At 41.9% G+C, this 20159-nt stretch overlaps 1 long non-coding RNA gene across 1 annotated transcript; it reads left to right on the top strand.

Annotated features, from left to right (window-relative positions):
• The first annotated feature begins 8232 nt into the window (after positions 1–8232).
• LOC134478078 (uncharacterized) lies at positions 8233–19945 on the top strand. The gene is made up of 2 exons (XR_010050445.1): positions 8233–8451; positions 15316–19945. It is a non-coding gene; the product is annotated as an uncharacterized LOC134478078 (long non-coding RNA).
• The last annotated feature ends 214 nt before the right edge of the window (positions 19946–20159 follow it).

The following is a 20159-nucleotide window of genomic DNA, read 5'->3' on the forward strand; positions in this document are numbered from 1 at the left end:
CAAAAAGACAGGGAAAAAATGCTCTATCAGATAGGCATCATTATGAAACTGTGGTTGAGATTTAAAAAAAAAAAACTAAGCCTTAAAAGATTAAATACTTTGTGAATTCCTGTATCTGTTAGGCAACAGAGCTGGAGCTGGAAGCTAGCAAGTCTGGGGCTACCTGTGTAGACTATGCTTCCAACTACTCAGCAGATCAAAACTCTCCAAGGGCTCCATCTCCTCTTTCTAGAGGCCTTGGGAGAAAATAATGGATTAGGTTGAGTTCAAATAAAATTTCTCAGTCATTTTTGAGATGAACTGGGAGCTGGGTCCACAAAGAAGGCAGATTTAGGTAGGTAGCTGGGTGACTAAGCAAGAAATACTGGTACATAAATCTGAAAATGAAGCCACTGGAATCAAATGTTTGGGCTGGGATACCAGCTCGACCATGTCCTAATCATGAATTCAAGGGCACAGTTTAGCACTACAATCAGCAGGTGCATCAAAGAGTTGAAAGAATTAAGTGAGATGTATGTGGAAAGTACTTAATAAGTCTACATAGTGAGCCCACCAATGAACACTGGCTGTTAATATAACAGGCCAGTTTTAAAATAAAATTCTGAAGACTGCTCCCCGTCCACATTCATCACTGCCTGGTCCCTACAAAGTCCAGAGAGTTGGCATGTTTAGAGCCCATGAATGTATGAGTTGAAATATAGAAGTTCCCATTGCACTCATGAGCAAGCCACATTTGCTCTAAGGGAAAGAGAAGTGTGAACAAAATATTGGACTCGGGACTTCTTCCTCAAGTGATGAAAAGAAGTTGAGATATCTGAAAACATCTTCTGTAGGTTTATTAGTGCAAGATGTTGAGGTCAGTTTGGCTTTTTCTGTTTCTAAAATAAAGAAAGGGTATCTTTCTAGAGAGGATTCTACCCAGGACACTGCACTATGGAAATTGTACCAATGTCCTAGCATAGCTGGGTGGACAAACAAGAAACCCAGAACTTCCCAGTCTCCACTGTTGAATAGGCAGGACAGATGTCACACAGGGTAAAGGCAGAGACAGAGAGTTTATACTTCTAATAGCCGAGGAGTGACATGAGCACTGCCAGTTACAAAAAGAGAAAAGGGGAGCTTTTAGGGGCACCTTAAGTAGAAACTGTTTTTAATTGGAATTCATCCAGCCCCACGCCTTTGGGCTTTGAAAGCATATTCAGACGCCAGAGTTACTTGAGGGTGGTTTTCCTAAGTGCACCTGCTAGGAAGCTCTCCTGAGCAGGTCAGGCCACACTGACAACCAGTAAGCAAATTTTATCATGAAAAATGGGAGCCAAGGAGCGCTTAAGATTGAGAACATTGGACTGTTACGTGGCTCTATAAAAGAGTCAGATGGGGTTCCTCCTGTGTTGGAACTAAGGAGAAAGGGACTTGAGGTTAGACCTTGAAAAGTGGTGTTCTTTTTCTTCCTATCTCTCAATCATAAATGATATGTTTCAAATAGCCTAGACTTTGAGACTCTGTGTAGAGGAAAGCAGGCCCCTGGATACTACTATAGCAGGAATTAAAACATCCCATAGAGGAAGAGATTTTGTAGCACAACAGAGAGTCTCAAATTAGTCCAAGCCTTGGAATGCTTTCCTGATAAATGAAATGTACTCAATTATGATGACTCCTCATTGTCTTTTTCCTTTCTCTTTGTTTACTTTGGATTGTGGTTCAGGTCAAGTGTGAAGGTGTTGATCTCACCATGCAGCCCACAATACATGAGCATAGCCATAGCCAGCAATCAAATGAACAGACTACGATATGGAGCTAAAAAAGACCAACTGTTAAAGAGACACAATCTGGGAACAATCACTTGCCATTAGAAAGTGATGTTTTTATTGAAAGTATTTGTATGTAATTTTGGTTGCACACATTTTTTAAAGTGTTATTTTTTAAAAAACAATATTAAATATTGAAGCAACTATGACTGTTCTGTAAGGCTAGTGGGCGAGGTGGTTATCAACATCTCCACATTTTGTCTTTTCTTCTCTTGTCATTTCACTCTCTGCTCTTCTATCCTGCTGTCTGGGAAGTCATTCTTAAACTGTCAGCAGGCAAAACTTTTGTTTTACTATTTCCTTTTGGGGAAACCCAAGCTAGATAGCTCAATTTAGAACAACCCCGTGATAGAATGAGTAAATAAATTGTGGGATATGTGTAGGAATAAAGGTAGAAATCAACTTTTCCAAATATTGGTGAATTTCACAAATAATGTTAAATCAGAGGAGCTAGAAGTTGTTAAATAATGTATATTCCATATTCCATTTAGATCAAGTTCAAAAGCAAGCAAAGCTGAATCAGGAGAGCAGCTACTTTTGGGAAGAGAAAGAGGATAGTGACTGGAAGAGCTTATGAACACAGAATCAGTATTTTATTTCTTGAACTGGATATTGATAAATCATGTTGGTTGTGTAATAATTCCTTGAGTTGAACTTTCCATTTTGCACAATTGTGCTAGACTTTAAATGAGCCTAACATCAGGAGATTATGATGACTGAGTCTCCTGTCCTTGCTCTAGAACAGTGTGCGAGTTTGTTTAAGGGAGACCACTGTTCACGAACCTCCATACTGCACTACATGAGGTCACCTCCAGCTCTTCCCCAGCCAGGCAGGTAACATAAATTAATAAAGGTGGCCCCAGAGATTGTACTTTTCTAAACATGGTAGGTTCTCCATTCCGGCCAGAGGTATGCTAGTAAACTGACACTCTAAAAACTCAAAAGCAAATAGCAGTTGAAAAAGGAAATGAAAGAAAGGACAAAGGAACAAAGGAAGGAAAGAAGGTTGGAGAAGTCAGGCAGAGAGGTTGAGAAAGAGGAAAGAGAATCAAAGGGAAGAGAAGAGAAAGGAAAGAAAAAGACTCTGATTTGTAGTATTTGCAACATGAGCGGTGTAAATAATCGCACTGTGGCCAGTTATGTTCTCAGTTGTTTAACAAGTGGCTCACACTGTTTCTGAGCGTTTTGTCACTGGCTGCTGTGGGCCAGGGTGAGCTGGCTCCAGCACATCCCCTGGTCTAGCCAGTGTTGCCAGGTGTGACATTGGTTCCAGTATGTTCCACTCTTGGAATTTTTAAGAGAAGCCAGAAGTCTTGATTTGCATGTGAAAATTCTGATTCTTAAATTTTATCAACTAGTTTAAATTTTTCAAACGTCTGACAGACGTGGCCGGGGGGGGGACTTGAAAACCAGATTAGGTCAGTAAAATGCCTGTTTTTCACCTCTGCTCTCTGGACTAAGTCTTTTAAGAGCAGTCTCTCAGCTTTGCAGATGAAAAGTAACTTTCTGCTTATATTGAGGCCAGTACCGAATCGGGATAGCTATAAAATTCAGTGGACTGAGTCTTAGCTGGGATTGACAAAAATGAGTTCTTGTCTTAGTTTTACTATTCAAATTACCTTAGTAAGCTGAGCCCCCATTTTTCCACTTGTGTCTGGGTACAGAGGTTCTCATCACAACATCAAGGACTACATAATGAACTTCACAGGATGTCAGGGAAAACTCGGTGACTGAGTCATTTCACAGAATCATCGCATCCATGTCTGAAGTTCATGGCCTTCTCAGCTTCATGTCTCCACTTACCAAAAAGAATCCCCCAAGTTGTAGTTCTAACAATGCCAATGACCTGCTAGGAAAGCCCATTCCTGATGCCTCGTGGTCCTCAGACTTGCTTTCTTGGATGAATCGGTCCACTCTTTTGGAAAGAAGCATAGTGTAGCAGGAAGACTTCAGTCCAAACCTGGGCTTGAGTCGAATGACCCTGCCATTAACTCTTCCTGTAAGCTCCAACTCATACGATTGTGACAAAAAGCACCAACAAGCCACTGGCACACACTGTCCCATGGATGTTAATTACCATTATCCTCACTGTGACTTGCTAACGCATCTATTTGGAAGGGATGGACAGACATCCACCCAGATATTTTTTAAAATTTGATATGATGTCTTCTTGTGTTTAATTTGGCCCCCTTTCCTCTGTTATTTTAGAGATTCAGCCAGAGTTAATATTTCTACAAAATTCAGACAGGTTTGGACATGGAGATTCTGATCTAATCCAAATGGTAGGCTCAGGAATGCTCCCAGAAAGATTCTGTACTCTGCCGGGGAATATTCATATACCAGAAAGGAAAAGAGTCAAAATTTGAATATCTGAGTAAGCAGTTAGTAGCTTAATCTGTACTATTAATTTATTTTAAAATAACCCATTTAAGCTTTCCAAAGACAAGATAGATAACTAGATAGCAATTTTAGGTGAAAGGGAAAATTAGTAATTGTTATCTTGCTTTTATTTAAAATTTTGCTATTTTTGTTCATCATGGAGTTCTGCCTTAAGGCCTTGTTCATCTCAGTAGCTGCATTTTTACAGTGGCCTTTAACTTTTAGCCTTGAGGCCAGCATGCCTTCCTTATCCCACCTCCACCTGGCCGCGTTCAGTCCTGTGACTTTAAGGAGCCATCACTTTGAGCATTTTTTTACAATCTCTAGTTGAATTCAACCAAATTTGCGAATCTCATCTCACATTAGTATGTTTTGTGTTTCTTTAAAATAAAATAAGCACTTTTACTATTTGGTTTTTTGTCGTTAGTTTGCTTTGGTAAGGGTTGAATATGTACATGCTTTCTAAAATGTGATCACAAAATCTACAATTGAATTACTGACTTCTTAGTTGCAAATAATAGTGCAACCAACTGTATTCTGTGGATTCTATTGTTTGTTGTATTGGGTACATGCTGGAAGCTGCTCAGGTAGGCCCAATACCCTAATTACTGGCCCAGGAGAGACTCCACTGTCACAGCCAAGCAGATTGGGCCCTGGGCCACCACAGCCTCTGCCTCTACAGAACACACAGATCTTTATGATCCTCACCCAAACTCTGTACTTTACAGGGCTCTTTTCCAAATCAAAGTTGTTGCGCACATATATCTGACAAGACCTGGCCCATGCTGTGTCCACCTGCAAAGGAATTTGGAAAAGTGAGTTTTGGACTTCATCCTAGGGTAGTGAGGTTCATACACATGGAAATTTAAACTCAGATTAAGGGCTGGGGAAGTGTCAGGCAGCTAGGTGGTGTGACAAATATCCTCTGTGATGAAGTGGCATTAGCAGGCTCAGACAGCACTTGTGAGCCTGAGAACAAACATGAAGACAGGGGACTAGACGTGCACTTGGAGAGCCACATCCCTCTTCCCTGAAATCTCACTCATCCTTGCAGCCTCTGTTTCCCCTGCCCCTCCTGGGAAAGAGCTTGGAAGCAAAAGTGTTTGTGTGAATTCAGGCTGAGACACTCGTTCCTGGTGTCCCCATCACTCACTTAAACCCTAAGATTTTCTCCATTTCCCTACCGTAATCTGGCAATAACATGCCTGCTCTGGCCCATGGGATGTTCTCTGGACTCATTAGATCTGAAACTGTTTGGGAAATACATCTGCCAAGGTCTGAAGCCAACAGCCATTATCATCAGCTTACAGATACTCTCCCAGGCAGCAGCCTATTTTCAAGGTCTCTAGTCTTGGCCCCAGCCCATCCCTTCATTTCCAGTATTCCTAGCTTGGCTAGAGTCTCTGTGAGGACACACAAACTCAGCATCATTGTCTTGTTTATCTTTTTCATAGATTACCAAGGGCCCAGGAAACCAGCATAAGGCAATGTGCTGTGAAATGAAACAATGAATTGGCCTCAGAGCATTTCCTCCTCTGAACTGACCTAACTTTAACCCACAGAAGCTTTTCCCCCACAGCTTCTGAGAAGGGTATGCTGGACTGAGAGGCACCACCTCTTCACTGGCAAAGCTAATTATCATGGGCTTCCTATCGTGGGCTTAGTTTGCAGTTTACACATCTCTCTCTCTCTCTCTCTCTCTCTCTCTCTCTCTCTCTCTCTCTGTGTGTGTCTCTCTGTCTCTCTCTCTTTGGGTATGCATATGTGCAATCTCTCCATTCCTTCTTTTATAATTATAATTGATTAACATAGGAGACTAGGATCTATACCTGTCTCCCACCTCAAAAAAAGGCAGAAGTGTTCATCAATGTTTTTAAAAATAATATTCTGTTTTTATGCATCAGTCTTACTTTGCTTTTTTTATCCTTCCTTCCTTCCTTCTTGCATCCCTCCCTCTCTCCCTTCCTCCTCCAACCCTTCCCTCTCCCATTCCTTCCCTCTCTCTTGCGTTTATCTCCTCCTTGCCAAACCATTTTCTTTCTGTCCCATCTCTAGAGTTGTGTGACTTTTCTCTTTGACCTTTTGACCTCACTGCTTCTGTTTCTGTAATTTGAATTGGAGTCACTGTGATAAGTGCAATCTTTTGAAATTCTGTATGTATAGACTATACAAGTTGTTCTGTACACGTGAGCATTTTGTAAGAAATCATATGAAACCAATCTTTATAAGTAACTTAGTAAGGTCTCCTACACAGCCGTGTAAGTTTCATAATGTAAGTCCCCATCAAGTGAGAGGCAGGGAACAGAAATCTAGCCCAGTTTCTTTCCAAGACATATGACCTGGGGCACGGTTGCATCCAATGAAGCAAAAGGCACTCTTGTATAATTTGGTGATAATCACACCATGGTCATAGCAACCAATTAACCACACACAAATAGCTACCATATGATTACTTATCACAGCATATTACCTGAGATCATTAAATATGCATACTTTATGAAATGTACCTCCAGTGGTGCAGTTTCCAAAATTCCCATCACAAGCAAGTTGGTGACCTATAATCATACTACTATAAATCCACCTCTCACATTTCTTCATCAAAAAGTTGGCATTTCTACAGAAACAATATAATAAGAGTGGGTGTACCCTAAGAGCGGTATTATAACAGCCTGTTCAATCGAGCTGTTGAAATTTATTTATTGTAAAGGAAAGATATGAAACCTGTATTTTTGGTATTACTACCTAAACAAACATAAAAACAAAAATACCAAGTAAGAGGTTATTTTGGAAGGATTATGTAACTTGTAGGAGCCTGGTTCTCAATGAATAGCAAGTTAAATTAGAGGAGGAGGATGAAGTAATGGAATCTTCTCTGGGGATGCTTAGAGGTCTGAAGTTCTGGCAAACCTCAGAAGATGCCAACATTGATACTTCATTTAATCTAATTTCATTCTAAACCTCTGGGTAGCTAATCCTCTAGAACTGTTCTTAAGTTTATGGGACTTAATACAGCTTGGCTATTGGCTTACAAATGAGTCCAAGAAAGGAGATAGAAGAACATTTTCTAATGAGGTAAATAGGCAAGAGTTGGAAGAAGCCAGGAAGATCAAGGTGCATGTGCAGAAAAGAAAGCGGCTGATGTGGGATTAGCTGGGGCAGAAGTGCTGAGCGTGTGTGCCCCTCATCAGTTCACAGGGAGGAGATAGTGTAAGACCTGTCCAACCTCCTAGAAGAGATAAAGGGTGGGGACAACGTGCTAGGCCTCCTGTTCTGAAGGGATCACTCTCTGGATGTTGTATTTGTCAGACATCAAGAACAGATTCTGACAATGGTACAAGGTGGTAGCAGACAAAGTGTTGAGAAGTGCTCAAACTTTGGACTTAGTTTACAGGCAGAACCATTCATTCAGCCTGATGGGTAGGTGGACTCCAGGAGAGTCAAAGGTAAACAGGAAGCTCCTTGGCCTGGGTGTACAGAGGGGGAATGGAGGGAACAGAGAGGGAATGGAGGCCAGACAGAGGAGAGCAATTGGCTTTTGGGTCTAGGTGGCCACTGACATGATGGCTGTCGTTCAACAAACATTTGTGAAGATACAGTGCTGAATCTTGAGAGAAGAAGACAAATTCTCCCAATTTACAAACTTACAATGTACCACACTGCTTTATGGATTTGAGTAGAATTTGCCAACATGGAAAACCTGTCTCACGTCCATTCAATTTCTTTTTTATGTTATTCTCTTTTGTCAAAATGCTTTCCTTTCCTTGAGACCCGTTTGCTTGTTCTGTTAGAGGACACATCTTACCTGTTTAACAGACTCCCACATGTCATATTTAATCTCTTTAAAGATCTGTGCTTCTCTAATGCACTTTCACTGGGGGCGCCAGGCTGTGTTCTCCACAGGCCTTCTTGGTTGTCCACCTTTTGAGATAGCTTTTCTGTAACAGTGTGGTGCTAGAATACACTTTCTACGGCCTTACTCACCTCGCGTACTAAACGCCGGATTCCTTCAGCTTGCATCTCACTGCCCATCTTTACTGGGTCCATGGCACCTCGCACATCATTGATAATCAGGAAGTGACACAAGGAACAAAGGATCCATTGTCCCAGGGGAAAGAAAGCAAAAGCAGAAGTGCAAGGACTTAGTGCTATAAAAAGACAAGCGAATTCAGAGAAAAGAGAGAGCAGGAGAGCACGGAGAGCAGGAGAACAGGCCAGCACGGAGACAGCGAGCCGAGAGGGGACACATGTTCATGAAGGGGATCAGGTGAGAGATCGGCAGAGATGCACGGACGTCACCGGGCAAGGACAGGGCACCGGTAGCAGAATAGGGCTTTGTGTGGGAGTGGTGGAGCCAGGGCCAGTTTGCAGGCTGGCGCAACGAGCTGCCATTTCTCTCAGGGTTAATTAATTATCCAAGGTGTCACTACTCAAGAGTTCAGGGCAGGGAACAGAAATGGCTCCAGGTTTTATACCCTGGCAGAGGCTGATGGAGCAGGTGTGGGGAGGGAGGGTGCTGACGGAGTGCAGTCTTCCAGCCAGGCTGTCAGGGGCAGCCAGAGAGCAGGCTGCTGCTGCTATTGCAATCACCGGCAATGCTGTCCCTTCTTTGCCCACAGAGCAGGAGCTGTGGCCTGCTCTCTCCAGAGTCACATGTCCAGCCTTGCTTTGCCAGAGGACAGCCTCTGTGTCTCCCCTGCCCTTCAAATCTCAGGCAAGGGAAACCTCCAACCTCAAAATTATTTATTTAAATCCTGAAGCAGAGCTCCCGCTGTGAGGAGGCTGCCGGAGCTGCTTGCAGCTTTCCAACCTGTACACATAGAAAGAGGGAGACAGGGGCAGAACCCAGCCAGGAGTGGGGACCATGGCAGCCAGGGCGGCTGTGGAGGGGTGACAGCTCCTGCTGTGTTTCCCCTGCTAGGTAGAGGCTGGGTGTACCCCAAAACTGCCTCTTTAGGAAACTTTTCCTATCTCCCTAGCCTCAGAGTCCAACACCCCTCCTTTGTAATTCCCTAGCTCGCTTCTTAAATATGCTGGGTGTTCCACTTTCCTGCATTTTATGGAGAACTGAACATGCACTGTTGGGATTCCCTCTCAGCTTGCACACTCCTCAAAACGTAAAAAGGTGTGGCATAAGCTATACCCTCATAAAATGCTCTACTGCTGTTGTCTCAGTTTATCTCTTTCCTGAATCCTACTAACACTGTGGATGTTCAATCTCTGCTTGATAAATAGATCTGTATTTATCTCAGTTTCTTTCTTAATAGGAAGTAACTCCCAATTGTTCTAGTCTGTTCAAACATCTATGACAAAATGCCATAAACTAGAGGGCTTATAACCACAGGAACTTGTTTCTCACAATTCTAGAGGCCCAGGACTAGGAAGCTGGCATGAATGGAATCTGGCAGAGGTCCTTTTATGGGTTCTAGACTTCTGTCTTCTTGTGGTGTCCTCATGGAATGAAAAGAGAGTAAAGAGTTTTCCCAGGTCCCTTTTAGAAGTCATGGATCCATCCTGTGAGTGCTCTGTCCTCAGATCCTAATGACTACCCAAAGCCCGCCGCCTAGTTATAATGAGAGTTAGGATTTCAATACAGGAATTTGAGAGGGACACAGTGTTTGGCTCCGAGCACTGACTCACACACATACATACACACACACACTCCCTCACACATTCACAGACTCCCGTGGCATTATTCTCCCTGCCCTCAAGGACATAGTTTTGGTGAACAAGAGGAAAGCATATTTATAAAAAGTGTAGACATCTTTTTAAATGAAATTTGATGGGTAATTATCACTGGGCAGCGAAAACGTTATCAGACTACACTTCTCCAAGACATGACTGAGTCTGTGTCACTGGGGGTTTATTCACTGAGTAGAATCGACACTCATAGCACTCCGGTCTGAGGTTTGGGGAATGTTGCTGATGGTCAGTGAGGATTCACAAAGTTCAGCACCCATTCCTTTGTCTTGTAGGAAAACCTGGATTTAGCTGCTGCTACTTCTATTAGTTTATGAGTAAGTTGTTATCCCATGCTTTTATTGCTTACCATGTACTGAAAATACATGAATTCCATAAGTGCTATGAATAAGGCACACCCTAGAGGTTCACTTCTTTGGGGGGTAGGTTTTCTTCTCATTAACTTTGGGTGGGCTGCTAGGAGAGTCTTCCAGTCTTCCTCACAAGGCAAGGAATGCAAAGAGAGGCTGTGAGGCGCAGGATTGGCTTTCTGTTGGCTAAGTCAGTGATCATGGGCTTCAGGGTCAGGACCTCTGCCCAGCTGTGCATCCAGGGGAACCCGCATGGGCTGTTTTCTGACAGGTATTTTCTCAGTGTGATAAGATCCAGCAAGAATGTCTTAGACAAGTTGAAGGCCAGACAGTTGGATCGTGATCTCTGTGATGAGACAGCTGACGTTGGTGGGTTGGTTGCAGCTGGAGGCAGGCATCTGCTGTGCTCATGATCTCCTGATATGGATTCCTTCTGAGAATCAACAAGTTGGGAACAAGGTGAGCCAGTGGGGAAGGGCTGCTTTGTGAATAAGGTTTGCCTTTGGACAAGTCATCTCTGAGTGTGGAAGGTGCAGGACTGAGGTCCAGCCAGGGCCGTGGGATTCCCCAACAACCCCACTTGCTTCTCTCATTTCTTTCCTTCTCCTTGGCTCCATTCTTTCCTTGTCCTCTCAGTACAATGCAGATACCCCAGGGAGGGTACATTGATGTTTTTATTCACACTTGTTTTCCTCTGGGTTTTGGAGTTCTTCCAAGGACTTTCTGGAGTGAACATTTATCCTTTTGGCTGAAAAAGAGCACAGCTCCCTGGGAGCCATGTGGGACCAATGTCAGGGGTGCTAAGAAGGCACAAGATGGAGCGCGGCCCTTCAGTGCCCAACTCAGTCTCCTGGCAACCAAGCAGGATGTGGCTGCTCTCAGCTGCCCTCCTCTGGCAGAGCTCCTATACTTTTTGCCTTGAATTATTCATCAGCTCTTGCAGAGAAGCAAAAGTCAGAGTCATTTCAGCTCTTCCAGAACTGACTGTCCTACTCTTTGACCTCAAGAGATTTTAAAATTCACCCTGAGCTCTTTGAAAGAGGGCAGCAAAGAGCCCTGCAGTCCATCTTCCCTTTGAGAGTGGCTGAGTCTGGCTGAGTGGGGATCTTTGAAGAGTAGGCAACATCCCAGATCTACCACCGAATGGCCTTTATAACCTGACAAGTTCCAGAGAGCAGGACATATTTCTTGTCATGACCCTGAGGCTACATTCAGTCTCCAAAGTTTTCCTACTGACAATCTCCACACTCTTGGTTCTGGGAAGTCCAAATTCACCTGAGAAAAGAAAAATTAAAAAGAAGCAAAAGAACTCTCCACCTCACCACTGACTAATCCCACACATTTTATTCCAACTCAAGCCCTCGAACCCACTGTGCCAGGGAAACATAATCCAGCAGTGGGAGGCATTTATTCTCACACCCTTGCCTTCTACTATCTGCCTTCCAGACTCAACAAATCTTCCCTCTTAAAACTTTGCTGTCTCTAGATGTCCTTGAATCTTCTTGCTCTTTGTGAAAACTCTGCCCCTTCACCTACCTTTCACTGGCTTGTATTCAGTCCACTTAAAGAGAGACAGTGTGGTGTGCTGGTCAGGAGGGGCATCCTGGGAATGAAGGCAGCTGGTACCATGCACCATCTGTGTGGCCCGGGCACTAGTACAGGTATTCAGAACAACAGGGAGGTATTAGTAACCTCTGGCAATGAGGGGTCAAGGAGACTGAACAGTACTCAGCAACCTTAGGCGCGCATTACCGAGACAGTGAATCATAGGTCAAATTTTGTCAAAAACACTGGCAAACAGACACAAAACTATCACTCACAATCTGTTTTTATAAGCTAGGTTTCTCTTTTATCTGCCATTGGCCATTCCATAAAGCACCTTTCATGTATGAGCCACTTCAAGAAAGATGGAACAGTGTGACGGGCCCAGAACCAGCCCACCAAGATTGGGGAGAAGAGGATGGGGCATAGCACCTGTAGGTTGTATACTGTTGATTGGTAGACTTCAAATGGTAATTAACCACTCCAAGCTTAAAAGCCAAACTAGGCATACAGAGGTGATGATACTCAGTATTAATAATAATACTGATTATTATTATTAATATTGGTGCCAGGGATGGAACTCATGACCTCATGCTTGACAGACAGGCACTTATGCCATTGAGCTAAATCCCTGGCCCATAAGCTGAAATATTTTAAAGTAAGTTAGCATACAACAGAAGAACAGTAGATGAATTGATTTCTATGTGACATAGTTTCCTCCTTCTGAAAAATAGTAATAATACTTATCTCTATTTGATAGGAGTGTGGGAGGATTAAATGAGCTAGTTAATATATAAAAAAACATTTAAAATAGAGGCAGGCACATCCTAAACACTTGATAAATTTGTGATTTTCCTTCTGAACTTACACATCCCACCCATCTATAGAACTCTTCCTTAGACCTTTCTTACCTTGTTATTGATTTATACCTTACTGATAATCTACGCTTTATGTCTCTACATAAACAACTCAAGCCCAGTTTTCTATTTACTGCTACATTGTCATCTAAATTTCTCAAGCATAGGGGCTGGGGATTTAGCTCAGCAGCATAAGCGCCTGCCTTGCAAGCAGGCAGTTGTGAGTTCGATCCCCGGTACCAATAAAAAGGAAAAAGACAAAAAAAAAAAAAAAAAAAAGAATAAATTTCTCAAGCATTTGTGGCATTCTTAACAAAAGTGTTGGCCTCTCAGACTAGGCACTGGGAAGTTTTTCAAGAGACATATAAATGTTCTTTGATTTCTGAATAAATTGGTCTTCGATTTCCCAGAATTTTCTAACCTTACAATGGTGTAAAGTCTGATTCGATAAGAGCCAGGCAGGCGTTTATGTCACTGAGCTAAATAGCTGGCTAGATTCGGCAAGAGCCACACTTCAAATTTTTATGTCTGGAAGCTGGGGATTTAGCTCAGTGGCATAAGTGCCTTCCTGGCAAACATGAGGTCATGAGTTTGATCCCTGGTATCCTCTCTCCCCCAACAAAACACTTGATGTCTGATCTTCCCCAGGCCAGTGATATGTAGTCTTAAACATGTGTCTTTCATAAATTGAATCTTAAACAAACAGATTAAAATAATAAAAAAAGCAACCCAATGAATGGTTTTGTTTTAACACAAATCCTGCCTTGAATGAAAATAAACAACGATTTTTATACTCTCATTGTGGAATACCAAGCTCTGCCCTCTGAATCCTTATAATACTATCTTGGGCATAATTCTTGTTTCTCTAACAAGACTATAAGCTCATGGGTGGTAGAGAGCATCATTTATTTCTGCTGTGTCCCCTAGGAGTAGGGGCACAGTAGATAGTTCTTTTATCAACTGACATCGAGACTTTAGATAGCTCACTGTATCCCTCTTCCTCTGGCATCTGAAAAGGAGATCGTGGCCCATCTTGGTAGAGAAAGGACACATATCCATCTTATCGCTGCTGCATTTCCAGGGCTACTCAGTGGGTATCCTATAAACACCACTGAAGAGTGGGCACATGCATTGTATAATCTTAAGATCCTTGTCCCAGATGTGCTGCCATGTCTCTGGGGGGGTTGGAAGGTATTCCTACTCACGGCAGACTGGGTTTACAATTGGAACCCAGGAGATGAGACCACTTGCTCTGATTATCCCTACACGGTCAGTTTCAATACCAGCTGAGTCTGCTGCTGGCTCTTCTTCCTCACTCAGCAGCTCTAGCCTCACCTGCTCATGTCCCCAGGTGACCTGCTCCTGGCTCCAGCCATGAACCCGACATTCTCCAGTGTGGAGTACAGAAAAACTGAAATCCCCTATGGCATGCATGCTGCGTGGGCTGTTTGTATCTTTGAAAGCTTTAAGACGTTCTCTATCACCACGCTATACTACTGTCTTTCTGTATTCTCAGGCTTAAAGACTAACCCTGTGTGGAAGAATAGAGAGCAGGGGAGCTGGTAAGCAACAGTTTGCCCTCCATCCCGAATACGTGGAGGGAGGTGATGCATCATTCAGTTTCATGGCCACAGTCAATGGTCAGTGAGCAAAGCAACCTGGATAATGTGGTACGGCAGAATCTTCCTCTGTGCACTGCCTCAGGTTCTGTGGGGTTTTAAACAGTTTCTCACCTCCTTTGACAAACATATCTGGAACAAGATCTGAGGCAGCAGATCTTAAACTCTTAGTTCTCAGCTTTCTTTTATAACGCTTAAAAATTACTGAAACCTTTAATAGAGATGTCCACAGTCCCTACCACATCCCCTCCATCTGTGACTTTGTTTTTCATGGCTTCAGTTACCTGCAGTCAAAAACTACTAAGTGGGACAACTCCAGAAATAAACATCTTATAAATTTTAAATAACTTTTAAAAAGACAGTATCACTATGCAGATCAGGCTGATCTTGAACTCAGTGTGACACTCCTGCCTCAGCTTCCTGAGTGTTGGAATTACAGATGTGTACCATTATGCTCAGCTTTAAATAAGTTCTATTACAGTGTAGTTCTAATTTGATTATTGTTGCAAATCTCTTACTATGCTTATACATCAAATTTTATCAGAACTATGTATGTCTAGAGGCATAAATATATAGGTTATGGTACTATCTGTGGTTTTAGACATCCACTGGAGGGAATGTACTGTATCAATATTTACTATGGTAGAAATTAGAACTGAAAAAACTTCAAGATATAAAATACACACAAGCCCTATTTGTCATCTGCTATGGCTTGGATCTAGAATTTAGATCAATAGGGTGTGTCCTCAAAGGGCACTGTGGGAAGCTAACTTCTCTCTGTCTCTGTCTCTGTCACCCTTTCTTTCTCTCACTGCCTCTCCCTCCCAACTCTTTCCTTCTCTCTCTTTTACTAGCAGTCCTGCTTGCTCCACTAAGCATTCCTGCCATGATGAAAGGTGTTGACACAGGCTCAAAAGCCGCATTGCCCACTAACCATGGAATGAAACCTCTGAAACCACGGATCAAAAGAAACCTTTCCTATAAGCTATCTCAAGCATTTTGTTGGAATAGCACAAAGCTAACTAACACATGATCTAAGCAAAGATATCATTATATGTTGCAGGAACTCTGCAAAATTCCACACTGTGCTCACAAGATCATGAAAATATGTCCTCAAATTATTACGAAAGTATCTTTGACTTGACTGACCTTTCCTTGAGGACTGCTGATCTGAAGATTTGAGATACAGTGAATCTCTTCTGTCAATCAAATGGAATCATTTTATTAAAGAGAAAGCAGACTGGAAATGATGTGATTGCAGTCTCAAGATGCTACGTTATACTCTCACACTTTCCTTTTTAGCCTTCAGAACCATGGAGACCACGTGGCTATGGCTGCCTTGAACCCCTTTCACCCCACACGCCCTGTTTGTTGTTGCTGGCAGAGCCTCTCAGAGAGCCTCAGACTGTCCTCCTACCTGCCTCGACCTCCACCTGGCCAGCCCTGGGGTCAACACTCAAGGCACAGACTGTCCTTTTGAGAGCTGGGGACAACGGACAAAACAACTCCTGGAGAAGCTGAGAAACCCACATCCCGAGGATGCCTTTCCTTTGACTCAGAGAGCTCAGAATACTTTTTTGCCCAACAGTCTACTGGCAAATCATCCTAAGCAAGTGGCCAGGGGTGCAGGGAGAGGAAAACAGGCAGGCAGCATCAGCAGATGATCAATGAAGTCAGGTTGAAGGGCCAAAGGTCTCCACAAATGGGGCTTCAGAGGTTCAGAGAAAATCAGAGTCTACACTCAGTCTCTCCTAGTGCTCTAGACAATGAAGGACCATAGGATGACCCGTGCATCCTATGCATTCCAAAATGCTTTCTGTAATGCTACTTTTTAAACCAAACAGCAGCTTTTCCAAGATTAGAGCACTCCAAAATGTCTGATTACCCCACCACTAAATCCCTCTCTGTCACTCTTGTAGGTTAAACCGCAGAGTGCAGTACAGAACCGTGGATACATCTTCACAGTCCACTGTCACACTGGTTTGTGCAAGCCCTATATGGAAGAGATGTGTGTACTTGGGGTTCACCTGCTTTGTATTCTCTTAGAAAGCCAAGTGAGATGCCCAAGCAACAAGGCAGAGGCAGCCCTGAGATGGCAGAACCCCACTCCGAGGCAAGACTGGAGAGGCAGGTGGCACATCCTTGTCAACATTTTCTTTTCTAAACTTCTATTTTCTGGGGCTGCAAAATGCTCTGTTCTGGGACCTCCTAACACTTTGGGAGAAATAATGCAGCCTCACACATTTTTAAATTAACAAAATTTCCGTTGCAATTTTAGATAATTAAAAGAGATATAAACTTTGGCACACTGACTTACTCAATTAACTATATTGAAAACCCACTTTCATCTATTCAAAAAACATACAAATGGGATTTGTTTTAACAGCCAAAAAAGTTTCCATCATTTTTTCTTCTTGAATTTACATTCCAATTTTATATTGCCACAGAATTTTATGTTAATATAAAGGCTTTTCAGATTGATAATCTTTTACTGATCATTACATCACAATGCTGGGCAATAAAATATATGCTTTGATTATAATTTTACATATTTTAATTTTACTAGATTTGATATTTTTATTATTAATAATAATACAAAATTGAAGAAGTTAAAATTTCCCATCACCATAAGAACCTAAATGTTAATAAGAGCCTAAATGTTCTGGATGATTCATCATTAAAATTAATATATGTATAACTGAATAAAGTAAAATTATAAAAATTTTAGCTCATCATTAAACATAGAAAAGGAAACCATCCTTCTTTAAAAGATTAGTTGATGTATCATGAATGCATATTTCTTACTCCTGAAATAGAGTAACTTTGGGCAAGAGGTTACTGGAGCTTAGCCCCAAGACCTCAAGCATGCTAGGCAAATGCTCTAACCCTGGGCTACATCTCCAACTCTTTCTATGTTATTTTGAGACAGAATCTCACTAAATCATCCTGACTGGCCTCCAACTTGTGGTCCTCTTGTCTTAGCTTCTTGAATATCTGGGATTACAGGCATGCACCACTGTGCCTGGTTTAGGATAAGACAATGTTTTGTGAAAATTACCAGCAAAGCTATTGGGCTAGTAAGTCTATAGAAACATTGAAGTGAACAGATAGTACCTAAATTTTAAAATGACTATAGATTAACAACATAGAATAATCACTTGGCAAAAATTCAAAGAGATATTTCCCAAGGGAGTTTGATTAAATGCTTAAGAAAATACTCCCAATTTGAAACTACAGTCTTAATCTTTAACCTCTTCCTATTTGAAAGCAGTGCCAAATATGTATTTGAAACCTGGACAGCGATATTTCAAGTTGACCATTTGTTCAGGATTCTGGAGAGTTTTTCTCTGGGACACTTTCATTCTGAAATCTGTCAGACTCATTTTAAAACAAAAGATGGAGAATGAAAAGGAACATGATACCCAGGATATGTCCACAGGGTGTTTGATTTTTAAAAAGCACATTTGGAAACTAAGATCTGAGGAATTTATCTTCAAATTGCCAATGGCATTGTACTCCTGATAAAACTTGGTAGATTAAAAAAGCAGATTGTCTGGGTACTATCTCTCTATGTGTCTTTTTGGTATTCACTCCAATATCTGTTTCCTTCAAGCTCAAGATCTAAAGCCCATCTCAACAAGCCAAGCAGAATGACCTCCCTCCAAATCCTCCTTTCTTCTCCTTCCTTTCTCTCCACTCTCAATCTTCCAGGTCAATGCTCCTTCTCAGGGAGCTCATTCCTGGATTTCAGATTGGTGCATAAGATGTGCGTGCTATGGCCCAAGCCTGTCTGGAAAGGTAATTTACAAATGAGAAGAAGGCAACTTCTAAAGGCCTTCCTCTTGGTTATGAAGTAGGTGAGACTTCCCCTATTCACTTTGCTCCAGCATGCTTCCTCCTTTTTCTTTTTTTTCACCTCAAATCTTTTTAGTATCTCAAGATCACTATGTACAATCAGCTGTAAATGTTTGAACTACCAACCAGAAAAGACTCCCAATGCAATTTCATTTTTCTGGGCAAAGTTAACCTGGATCCATAAATCTGAAGACTCTTCCAGAGCCCAGTTTCTAGAAGGAGAGCGAGAGAAGAACAAAAACAGAGTTTCCCAGGAGTGGTCACGATCATGCTACACGTATCAGTAAGTGAGCAGCTTAGGTATTAGAACTAAGAAATCCTGCTGGTGTTCAGCTGCACCTCCTGCATTCACTTCTCAAATGTTCCTACTACTTAAGGTATTCGCAGAGCAGAGCAGAACAGAGCAGTACTATATTTTAAAAGGGAGAAAGAGAAAGGTCTTCCGCTCTACTTCCCATGATAAAGGGGACCACCTTACACAGTATCTCTAGGCAAGATACCATTTCCCTCACATTTTCCTACTTTTCTGTCCAAACTTCTCTCTTCCCATTTCCTCACACTGTATCTTCTTCCCTTCCCAGCTTGGGTATTTTTAGGTTAAGGGACCTCTGCCATGGGCAAGACGAGAAGACAGACACTCAAGACTGTGGATCCCCTGAGGTTGCTTTGGCTCAGGCATCTGGGAATTCTTCCTTCCTCAAGTCTCAGCCTGATAGTTCGAGAAGTGTCAAGAACTTTCTGGAAGTGGAATCAATGGACCTATGTGATCTGTGATGAGTGAGCTGTTAAATAATTCCATGCTATAAAAGAATGTATTCATTGATAATTGAATCAAGTTGTAGTTTATAGCCAGCTTAATAAGGCAATTAACTATATTATAGCATATTATGCTTAACAGAATCTTTAATGACTTGTATGGACTAACAAGACATGCACTGAGTGTGATGTCAGTATTACTGTGCTCATTTTACACATGAAAAATAAGCAATTTGCCCAAAATAACAGTCTGCCAATTGAAAAGTGTTTACAGTTTGGATCAAGAATGGCCCTAAAACTCATACAATCAGAGGAGGAGTTTGGGGAAGGTAATTGGATAATTAGGGTTGTAGCTAACTTGCTGTTAGGAGGTGGGGCCTGGTTAGAGGTCATCAAGGGTGTGACAGGAAAATGTACATCTTCCTTCTCTTTCTACTTCCTGGCAGCCATTATGCGAGCAGCTTTTCATCTACCATGCCTTCCTGCCGCCAGGCGATTTTTTGCACTGAAATCAGTTGACTATGGCCTGAAACCTCTAAAAATCTTGAGCCCAAGTAAACCTCTCCTCCACTAAGACAAAAGGTGACCCTAGGGCAAAGTCCAGGAGTCCTTTGACCCATTCAAGTTGAGTGTGCTTTATCAATCCAAGGTAAGCTTCCTTCTACTGAAGGAGTTTCTTCTTTCTGACAGTTGAAGGAACACTGAAATGTTACATAATAACTTTTATATCTGTATTTGTTACCTGTGAGGCTAAACATTCTTTAGGAGCAGAATCCTGTCCAAGTTTGATTCATCTTTAGATCCGCCACAGTATCTTTGTGCTTTGTAAGTAGCAGTCAATTAGTGTATATTACTCATTTGTGAATAGTGAGCAGTATACCCTTTTATAAATGTCATTATGATACTTTGATCACTGACCATCATTCCCACCACTCTACATACTTCTGTGTTCTGATATACAATTTCAAGCCACATCTAACAGCTTTCAGGAATATACTCTGATAACTCTGGGTTACCTATAAAGCAAATCTGAGGATATCAAAAGAAATAACAAAACAAAAAATAAAAATCATGTCATATTAGTATATTTCTTGTGTTTATACCTTAGTCACACCATTTATTTATGAAGTAGAAAAACATAAAAAACTGATGATGTAAACACTTCATATTTTCTGTGATGTTATATTCACTGAATAAAATCCTGGATTCCCAACAAACAGGGTATCTGGATGAATCAGAGATTACTAAATTTAGAAAATCTTGGAAGCTATGTTGGTAAGGAATATTAACCATTGG

The sequence above is a fragment of the Cavia porcellus genome, unplaced genomic scaffold (assembly GCF_034190915.1).
Source record: "Cavia porcellus strain 051 isolate PalLab524CR breed Dunkin Hartley unplaced genomic scaffold, mCavPor4.1 scaffold_11, whole genome shotgun sequence".
Lineage (NCBI taxonomy): Eukaryota > Metazoa > Chordata > Mammalia > Rodentia > Caviidae > Cavia > Cavia porcellus.